The sequence below is a fragment of the Geospiza fortis genome, unplaced genomic scaffold (assembly GCF_000277835.1).
Source record: "Geospiza fortis unplaced genomic scaffold, GeoFor_1.0 scaffold130, whole genome shotgun sequence".
Taxonomy (NCBI): domain Eukaryota; kingdom Metazoa; phylum Chordata; class Aves; order Passeriformes; family Thraupidae; genus Geospiza; species Geospiza fortis.
Window position 1 is genome coordinate 415,874 of NW_005054300.1, and position 11,293 is coordinate 427,166.

The window sequence follows — 11,293 nt, forward strand, 5'->3', positions numbered from 1 at the left end:
CTGGCAGCTGGATTCTAGAAAGTCATGTTTCAGTCAGCAGCCTTTGGACTGGGAAATCAACACCTGACAGAGTCATTTGGGATAGGTGAGAGCAGGCCAATATTCTGTGGCTAACAAAATCTATTGTAGAAACTGAGACTTGAGGGAGAAAACCTCAAACAACTGCTCAGATTAGAGAGAGCAGAGAAAAGGTGGGAAAAAATTCTGCAAGGATTCAGATACTGTCCAAATGCAAGGATGCAGTGAGCTGTTTAAACTGAATGAACAATGAATTTCTAAGGCTTGTCTGTAATCAGAATAATAAATAATCTGTATCCAGATTTATTGTAATCTAGCAAAAGATTGCTTGCAAAAGGAAAGGAGTAACATGAAGGAGTAATGAACAGATGATTAGGAGTTTTTGGGTATATTTTATAAAGTCAAAGGAAGATAAGGTGGTGAGACTCCTTTAAGTAGAAAGAAACCATTCTGGAGGAGAGAGGGAGGACTCTTCCTCAGCATGGGAGTTGAGGATCTTTGTGTCTTCCAGAGACAAACGTGCAAAGGCAGCAGGGAAAGAAGGGTAGCAGGCCACAGGGATTCCCACCAAAAACTGGAGATGGGAAAGAGGACTACTCAGCCAAGGGCATGATGAAGGTGCAGTGTCCAAAGTATGCAGAGAGTTGGAATAAAAAGAAGTAGAGAGGCAAACAAAATGAAAATTTCAAAACTAAAAACCTGTTTGTGGACATTGAAGGCAACTGGCAGGCCAAGGAGACTGAGGATGGTTAGCAATGGATAATTAGAAACCTTGCTGGGAACAATTTCAGTGGTCAGCACGGAGACAGCCGCATTAGTGGGATGTGGTATAGAGGTGAAATAGAGGAAGCAGAACCTCTTGCAAATAACACATCTCACGAGAGTAAAAAGAAAAGGGAACGGGATGTACATGGCAGTAGCAATTTTTTCCAATACGGGAGAAATTAAATTGCTTTTCTTTTGAGAGAAAGGAGCTACAAGTAGAGAGTTACTGGGCTGCAAGCCTTGGGAGAACTAATTACAGAGATGAATGGTGAAAAGGGTCACGTGATGGTCATTCAGAAAAAACTCAGCAGAGATTAACGAGAGGAGCACAGCAATGCAGGGATAAATGCATCTATTTGCGGCCTGAGAGAAATGCATAAACTCCACTGCCCAGTTAGAAGCAGGGAAATTTATTCCACCTGAGGGTTCAGCCTTCATGTGGTTTACATCAGAGTCAAACCTAGCAGTGAATTGAGTCTCTTCCCAAACTGAGGAGAACTCAGTAGGCTTTAATGCTGAGATGTGCTATTGAAGTGCTGTGCTGGAAGGTAATTCTAGTGGATTTTCCTCACTGATTTCCTTAGCTGACAAAACCAAAAAACCCCAACCAAAGCCCCAAGAACAACAAAACCCAGAAAGTATGGGATTACAGAATCATGGAATGACTTGGGTAGGAAGAGCCTTTAAAGATTGTCTCATTCCAGCCCCCTGCTATGGGCAGGGACAGCTTCCACCAGGACGTGTCATTTCTTCCTGTAGTCCTCACAATGTTAAAGCAGTAAGTCAGAATTGCTTTGGGAAAACTTGATTCCTCCTCCTGAAAATATCTTTGCTTGAGTAAAACATTTCTGAGTTTAAAACATACAAGTTTTCTAGGTCAACTTGTAGGGTTTTTTTGCAAACAGCAAATTATTTCTTTCCCCGGAGCGCTTTAATTGTAAATACAGCTTTTCTGTGAGACTGTGAGAAGCTGAGCATGGATTAAATCCTGGTAATTTTTTTGCTTGTCAATGTACAAGGCAGTCCATAACTTTTCTGCATGTTAGGAGAAGGTGGAAAACAGTCACTCTGACAGGTTCACCTGAGCTAGGCTGCTCTTGGAAAACAGATGCATGCCTGCTCTCAGGTGCCTGTAGCAAGGCAGTCCTTCTTATACTATCAAGAAAAAAAGCTGTGAAATGCAGGGTCCCAGAGGGTGTCAGGGTGATCAGGCCACCCCTGAATGTGAAAGACCCTGTACCAAGTGTGTAAGAAAAACAAACAATCTTGTGATTACAGGTGATGCACTCACAGAGACCAGAAATGGATCTCAAAGCTGCTGAGACCTCCATCCACTAACATTTGAACAAAGGTATTATCTAAAAATCAGCAAACTTGCTACATATTGGAAAAAAGACACACTTCTATATAAAATATACCATCCATCCTGTTTCACTTCTCCTGGCTAAGTTCTGTATTTTTTCTCTATTTCATGTACTTCCATGTAATCTAAGCCTCCTGTAAAGAGAATTGTTCTGTTTAGCAGCCTCAAGTAAATAAGAATTTTAATCCTCTGATAGTTTAAATTCATAACTAATCCAGTTATGATTCAGTAAATGTTGCATTTTACACTTAGCAGTGAATTTGTGAGGCAAATTTTTGTCACTGTCTGCTAGAGACTCCATTACACCCTCTGCATCTCCCTCATAAGCTCTCAGAAGTTCTGCCACATGCATGTCTGATTTGAGTCTATGATAACAACAGCACTTTATAGCACTTCCACTGCTAAGAGCATGGCAAAAATGCAAATTAAATCCATCTTCTTCACTCAACTGCATAAAGGAAAGAAAAATTTAAATGATGGGTTTCTCAGTAGCCCCCAGCAAGCTTCCTTTGGATTCAACTGCCACTTAAGCATTGATGCACCTACACACTGCTTGCTGCATTTCAATGTTATATTTTATCCTGCGGTTCCACTTGCTGAATGTATTAAGATTTTGAAAAAAATGGTTCTATCTCTCATTCTTGGTGATCTCTGTGTCTCAGTATCAACCCCAGATAACTTGGAAAACATCACAGCTTTAGTCAAGTGTGTCAGTGTGCACAGGGGGGAGGAGGGAAGGTGCACAGACCTTGATGGAACGAGTGCTTACGCTTGCTGCTGACACACATCAATGCTCTCATCAATGATAAATCACTGTATCAATAAAAACACCATTAAACTGCTGAGTCTGCTTTGCTCTGATTAAAACATGTCACACTTTATGTGCTGTCATCTCAGACACAGGGTTCACTTCACTCCAGTAGCAATGCACTCACCCAAGCCCTGCAGTCTAAAGTGGATATTAAACCTGATGTGCTGCCTTCTTGCTGGAAAATAAAGATGATGTTAGAACAACTATTTAGTTCTCAAGGACAGTCATTGTAATGATAGCTTCAAAAATAACATTGTAGTTCCATGATAAATGGATTTCAAAAGTTATGCAGCACAAGGGTAAGTTTGACTAAGTGTTTGGTTTTAGTGAAACAAAATCTTCATTAATATCTAACTACTCCTTAATATTTCAGCTTTGTTCAGTGTTTGGAAAATATACCCAGAATTTACAGCCTGAGCTAGGAGCTCTGAGCACGGGAATTCCCACATACTTTGCTTAAGGGAATGTCTGAGATAGTAAAATTATGGAGAGATTCAACTAAGGGTTATAACTTGCTAATGCTTTTCCAAAAAAAGAAACAGTATGTGCTGCTCTAGCAACACTTCAGAAAGCTACTCCTTTACACACAAAGGCTGAAATCCTCACCTCTGCTTTGACTTCTGTGCTTAAAGCAGAGGGCAGAGGAGCACAAACCCGCTCTACAAAGTTCAGACACAGCAAGGGTGGAACTTTGCTACCCACACTGGCATGTGAAATAGCCAGCAGGTATTGTTTCCAGTTCCTGATGGCATTGTGTGCACAAAATACCAGGGTGACAGGCAGAAAAGATAAAATTCAGATGGGGCAGCAGAGTCCTGAGTTTGAACAGCCACAGGAAACTACTTCAGATGGGAAGGACAGGGCAGGGAGAGGAGCCCTGTTTAAAGCCCCATTTACCCAATCTCCAGATAAATTGCTCTTGGCAGGAGATGGCAGAATCCCTTGCAATAACAACAAAATATCTTGGCTCTGTTAGTGATTTTAACATGAAAGGCTCCTTTCCCTTGCTTTTAGAAACAAGCTAATTAATAGTTTCCTAGAGCAGTGGCTTTGTGACCACAGAAATCTGCACCAGGCAGTGCCTCCTGGGGCCCTGGCAAAATGCACCAGCCCAGCTCAGTCCCACAAATGCCATTAAAACATCACAGCCTGGTTTGCATGTGGAATGTGCAGGTCTGGGCTCACACAGGATTTCTGTTCCGAGAACACTCAGAACTTGGGGGTAAAGGTGTCATTTCAGAGGTGACAACTGAAAGCCAGACAAGGCTCAGCTTTGTGACCTGTGGCACAAAGACTGTGTGCCACAAAGACTTTGTCACCTGTATGCTGACAGATTGTGTGACCTAAACTTGCTGAGTTTAGCTTGGCAGAAGCTTTTGATGAACTTTTTAGTAAAACAGAGAAATTATCAAATTTGAGTGTCTGTCCAATCTAGACTTGCTGCATCACACTTAGCTGAACATATTGCATCTGCGTGGAAATCAAAGAAAATTAGCTGAGTTTTATAAGCAGTGTGTATAAATATTTTAAATCTTTGAATAGATTAATAAACATGAGAAATAATCTTTAGCGGGGTGGTGGGAATGACACAAATTCAACATAGTTACACTACAGTTTATGAGACTGACCTACAGTAGACATTCCAGAATTTTTGCCCCACAATGCTTTCATTAATGAGAAATCACTGCATCAATAAAAACACGATGAGCAGCACAAATAATAGATCATCTCTGTAGGCATGTTGGTGTCCATCTCCAGTTCTGCTGGAGCCCATGAGAGCCTGCAATATTGCCCTGTACCCACAGGTTCTGGGTCAAAGCTGCAAAACTGCTACCTGAGTAAAACAATTATGCTTTTTAGACACTGCTGCTAAAATACAGTTCAGCCATAATTATAATTAAACAGGCACCCACATGCTGCAAAGTGTGGCTCAGTCTATGCACAGTAACAAACACTGAGTCAAGTGGAGCTCCATGCAGAGGGATCTCATCCTGTAGCTAAATTTGCTCTGGGATCTCTGCAGTGAAGTGAAGGACACAATCAGGCAGCCTGTGACTCATGCAGTGCACCATTTCTAATGTCTCTTACGTGCAGAAATGAAAATAAAAGCAGATCTCTTGTTCCCAGGGCCCTGGAGGGGGAGGCCTCACGACTCACAGTTTTACAGACCCTTGGTCACTGAAGGGCTGACCGACACCCACGGCTGCAGAGCCTGTGGCAAAGGGAGTGGGAAACAAACAGAACTTCTTAATTAAAGCCTTTTATTCAAGCTGCAACCCCTCACAGCAGACACATTTAATAACTTCTAGATCTATGTTCACACGACGACTGACAGAAAAACCCAGGCATGAAAGAAAACATAAAATTTTTAATGTTTATTTTTCCATGAAAAAGCTTTACAAGGAGAAAGAGGCTGCACAGGAGAAAGCATACATTCTTTAATCACTATTTATCTGTTGGTTTGATAGCCAAACCTGACATTTCTTCTACAGTGTATTTATTTGTTCTCATAATATTATAGGACATTTATCCTTTATTTAAAAAGGACCATCATCTAAGAATATTGTTAAGAACAGTTAGGCAACACTCAGTGAAGAATTTACACAACCTAGATCAGCTGTAGATGAAGTGCTTTCATTTTAGTTCTTCTCATATTTTGTAACAACCAATGTAAACCACATTTTTAAAATATTCAGATATGTGAAAGGCTTTGCATCAAATGCAATGGAGAAACAAAGGTTTAGTATCTCAAAGAACAGACAAAATTTTCCAACGCCTACAAAGCAACACTGAAATTCTCAAGGAAGAATGTAAAATTCCTGTCTTTCCCCTTAAACCACCTGGAGACATTTATTAAGGTGTTAAGTGCTCAAATGTGACTTCCCTCACTAGCATTACACTGCTGGGATTTTGAGACATCCCAGCAGCAGAACCTAAATGAAGTTACACATTTTCACAGTGACATAACCTGACCCTTCCTCACTGCCCCTGCACACAACCCTCTGCTGTGTCAGGCATCTTTGCTGAGCTGTAGAACAGATGAAAACAACTCCAAAACAAAGACCAACTCTCCATCCCTCAAATACCAAGAAGAAGTGTCTCCTTTGCCCCTTTAGATCAGTGCATGTTTTGCCTTCCATGTCACTCAAATCACGATTTCAGCAAGCTGTTTGAAGTCTCCCTGCCACATTTGATCTGGAGTGCACAAAAGAGGTAACAATAATTTCAGAACTAAGCTCATGAGATGGAGAAACAACCTTGTTTTGAAGTACTTTGTAAGGAGTTTGACAAATAAGCACCTTAATTTCAAATTAATTCAGTAACATGATGGAGAAGGAAAATTCTTCACAGTTTCAGAATTAGTAGAATTAAATCCCTCTGAAGCTTGCAAACCATGAAGGTCAAATAGCTTATTTCAATCAGTACTCCAGTATTTCTGTAAAGAAACACTTTCAAGTATTGTTACAAAAGGCACTGATTTTTTCCTTCAGCCATCAGGATGTAATAAAACCACAGAATTTCTGTCACATTGGGCCAAACTCCTGGCCCTAAAGGCATTTGCCACTAACCTTAGAACACCTGGATTTCACCAAGTCACTGGTTAACAACCACTTTCTTTTTCTTTATTGATTTTCTTACAAAATCACATAGATCTATCACAGGTTTTAATGATACAATGATTAATGGTAAATTAATGGTAAGGACAGAGAGGAGAACATTTTAGTTGTTCTAATTCTATTTTAAAAGTGAAATTGGAGACTTACGAAGTTAAGTATTCAATAGATGAAACATTTAGCAATTTGTTTCTCCACTTTACTATCAATTAATTTTTAAAATCTGGAAACCAAATTTGGAAATATGATTCAAGCAACTCTCAGGACAGATGCCTTGAACATATGGTTCAAACCCAGTCTTTCAGTTTAATCAAAAGCTTGGAAAATAGGCTCTTTTTTTTTTCTTTAGATGGATGTAAAATCAAATTGGGAATTGCTGTTTTGCTTTCTATGAAGTCTGACAATGGCCAGATGGGTTGAATTTCTCAATCCTTATTCAAAATGGGAAAGAATACAGTGTGGAATATCTCTCTTCTGAGGCATGTTGAGTACAGAGCATTAAGTTAAGGCAGATGTATGAACAGGTTTTCTTCAAACGGGATTTCTTTAGCTCAAAATTGTCAATGTTTCAAAGGATCTAGGCAAGACTTAAAAATACTTGCAATTCTTTTGCTTAGCCCTAGAGCCTGCAATTGGACAGAGTTCCCTGGTATGCTTGAAAGCAAAGGACCACCAAAGAGGTAAACTAAGCAATATTTAATTATAGCTGCACAAACATTCCTCAACTCACACCCAAGCTTCCAGCTTCTCATCTGCAGCAGGACTGCACTACCTGACAATAATTAAATAACCTGCAACAGGACAGCAAACTACTTAAGAGCTAAAATATTTAACCTAAAGTATTTAATCTCTATTTAGTCAAAGTTTCCTGAAAGCAAGAGCCATCAGAATCCCTGCACAGGCTACTCAAGTTTGATGGGATGCTCTGGGACAGCTGCAAACAACTGCAGGACCTCAGTGGACAGGGCCAGAGGTAAAGGGAAAACTTCTGACAGCAGCTGCATCAGTGCAAAGCTTGATGAAGCTGACCTGAGGACATCATCTTATTCTAATGCTATCTAGAATTACCTGCTGTTTACATCCCCATTCCTGAAGCAGGACAGGGGCAAGGAGCTGGTGGAGGGAATTATCCTTCCTACTTGGATCCCTCCACATAACATGATATGGGCTGCATTTCACTGTGGAAACTACAGGAGGAAAGGACAGACCCAAAAACCTAACCAAAATCCCCCAAAATGGGGGGACAAAGAAACTAAGAAAAACTTGGAAACTCATAGGTGTGATGAGTCCTGAACAGGAATGAATCCTAATCCTAAATGAGAGCAGTGACTTTATCTATAAGAGTAAAAAAACTATAAAATATAGATCTGCTACTTCTAATGGAGGAGAGTAGTTGAATTTGGTTACATGAACATAATGGAATGTGAAATACTAGACTATTCTGGAATATTAGAATATTGTTTCTAAATGAATGATCTCTTGTTGAATGCAAAAACAGATGTTGTGATTTAATTAAAAAATAACCAGGTCTCACATTTTCAAAAATTATCTCCAATTACTTGCCACCATTCCTATACCTCATGTGCTTGGGACAGAGAAGCTGCTCTAATCCCTGACAAACCAACTTCAGTGAAAACTGTAATGATAAATTCTGAACGCTAAATGTTTGCTAACCTAAATCAGTAATATTAATTGATTAAACGAGCAAGTGACCTGGCAGATTTCAGTGGAGAATTACTGGTGGTGACTGATGAGCTGCTTCTGTGTGGAAAATTCTCCTTAGGCAGCACAAGTGCAGCCTGGGGAACACAATGTGTCACAGCACATCTCACACATTCTACAACAAGAAAACTTAATTTTGAGTTCACACTTCTGTGAGAGTGTAGCCTCAGTGTGTCTTTGAGGTAAGTCAATTAATATCAGGGATTTAAAAAAATTACAAATCTTAAGAATGTACATAAATCTCTGCTATTTTCTGCTAAACTAAAACCATTTAAAACAAGATCCATCACTCACAACTCTACAAAGTCAGACATTTAAAGCTTTCATGTACATAGAAAACCTTGTTAGGAATTAAATTCAAGACAATTCATGGTCAATAATGCCTCTAGCTTTGCTAAAATAAATAGTCAATAATTAAAGGAAAAAAAGGACATGGCCCTACATTATAAGGAGAGTCTCTTCATTTTCATCATCCCCCTCCTCTGAGCAAGAGGTAAGGAATATATTTTTCTTGATGTTCTCTCAAAAAAGCTGTTTTACCCATGGTTTCAGCTACAATATTTTCCTACCAAAATAAAATCAGTGCATTAAGAATATATACAATATACTGGAAGCCATATGCACTTTTCTCAGGATAAGCAGATAAGGCATTTACATGATGCTATAAAACTACTTTCTCTTGCTTGGTACCACACTACCACAGCATGTACAAACATTATAATGCTCTACAGGTGGAAGATATGAGAGGCCAAACACAAACTGTGAAGAACTGCATCCAATAGAAAAGCTAAAAATGCTGTAAGAATCTAACACAAAAAGAAATCAACTAAAAATATATATGCATAAAACATGTGCCCATCAATAGATTTACACAATCATCATCCCTACCCTTCCTTCAATAGAAGGGAGCAAACTACACAAAGGTATTACTGAATTCAAACAACATGAAAGAGCTATTAAACCAAATTATCCTCCCTCTTTGAAACCACTTTATCTTTTTTTCTAGTCTAATAAAAAATATTATACTGCAATTGAATAAAATTACTAAAAACATCTCATGGAACTATTAATACATACATTCAAAACCAAAAGCTGTCCCAGAAATGCAAACACTACAACTAAAAACTTAAAATGCCACTGAACTTGTTTCCATTATACAAGTCAACCATGACCAATACTCTTTAGAGACTTGCTATAGTCTTTCAATGCTTCCTTAAGGTCTGCTGCAAAACCTGTTAAAGCAGTAGAAAGTCATGTTTGGAAAAGGCCTTGATTTACAAACTTTTACTGTGAAAAACAAATCTGGGAGTGCTGAGCCATTCCAATCTGCTTAGAATTTTTATATCAGGGAACATCAAAAAACTTAATTCCCATACAAAGAGGTAGCATCAATATATCTGATTCTTTTTACAGAATAGTAACATTTCCTATTTTTCTGCATCGTATTTGGAAGATACTTTCTGGTACTTAAATAAATTTCTTGTAGCTTGTACATGCTATTCAGTTTGCCTGTCTGGTGAAATTTATGGCACTTGTTATTAACTGTAAGAGCAGCTTGTAAACCCTGGAGGAAGAAATGGAAATAGTATCCCTAAATATCATAAGCTGTAAAAAAATCTGTGCTTTTCTAATCACAGAATATTTGAGTATCTGTACACTACAAGTGAAACAGAAGTAGTGACTCTGGGAATGTGCATCCTTATCCCTTGGACAAAGAAAGCTTTATGTTAGACTGTAGGATTAAAGGCCAATCACAGTGAACACAGAGACTGAGCAAGGAGAGAACATTTAGATAGAAAATATAACTACAATATTGCACTATAATTAAATATAGTGAGGAATAGAGTCTTTCCCCTACAGCAATACATTAATTGAAACTGTCAGATTTTTGATATTTTTTTATAATATTGGAGTAGGCAGAATTTGATGAACTGATCTAATTGAAATAGCAAAATATAATGTCATTCTAGCTGAAAATTTGAGCTGGGGTTGTTCAGCCTGGAGAAGACTGGAGAGACTTTCTAGCACCTTCCAGTACCTGAAGGAGCTACAAGAGCTGGACAGAGACTTTTGACAAGGGCATGTAAGGATAGGACTGGGGGAATGGCTTCAAACTGAAAAAGGCAGATTTGGACTGAATATTGGGAAGGAATTCTTTACTGTGAGGGTGGTCAGACACTGGCACAGGCTGCCCAGAGAAGCTGGGATGTCAGATACCTGGAAGTGCTCACAATCAGGCTGGGTGCAGCTCTGAGGAACCTGCTCTAGTGGAAGGTGCCCCTGTCCATGGCAGGGGGTTGGAGCAAGATGATCTCTCAGTCCCCTTCCAACCCAAACCATTCTATGATGGGACAAAGTGAGAGACAAAAGATCCATCTGATGAATTACACATTCAGGGTAACTGTGACAGTTTGGTTCGTTATTCTGAACTTCTGAACCTAATGATTGTTTTTGTCAGAGAGCAACAAAAAATCTGCAGGCTATCTAGAAGCTCATTGAAGGTTTCCTGGCTACTATCCAAAGGTAAACAGACAAACAAGGAATTGTGAAAGACTGAGTTTTACTAAAGTGTAAAAATAATACATGCCCAAATCAGTTTCTTTATCTTCATCCTTCCAACAGCATTTGCCATCTGTGAACAAAGTAGCAAAGCTTTTTCACTCTTCAAAATGGCATGTGAGAACGGAGATGCTTACCCAAAGGAGCTGAAACAGTGAATTAGTAAAGTTGCTTAAAAACCAAACATAAGAATAATAACATTTCAGCCCTTGCTTTGCTGACAGGTGAGATAACAACCATTTCTGGTGCCACAAAGAACTCTCAGATAGACTGGCATTTCAATGGAAGGAAGAACCACACCACTCCCTTAAAACAAAAGCCTTTGGGTTCATGACCAACATTTCAGTCAGCCTTTAAGTAAGAAAAAGCAACAACAGCTGATAGTGGGGATTTACTGACAGGTGTCAGGAGTAATTGTTTTAGAAAAGAATATACAAAAAA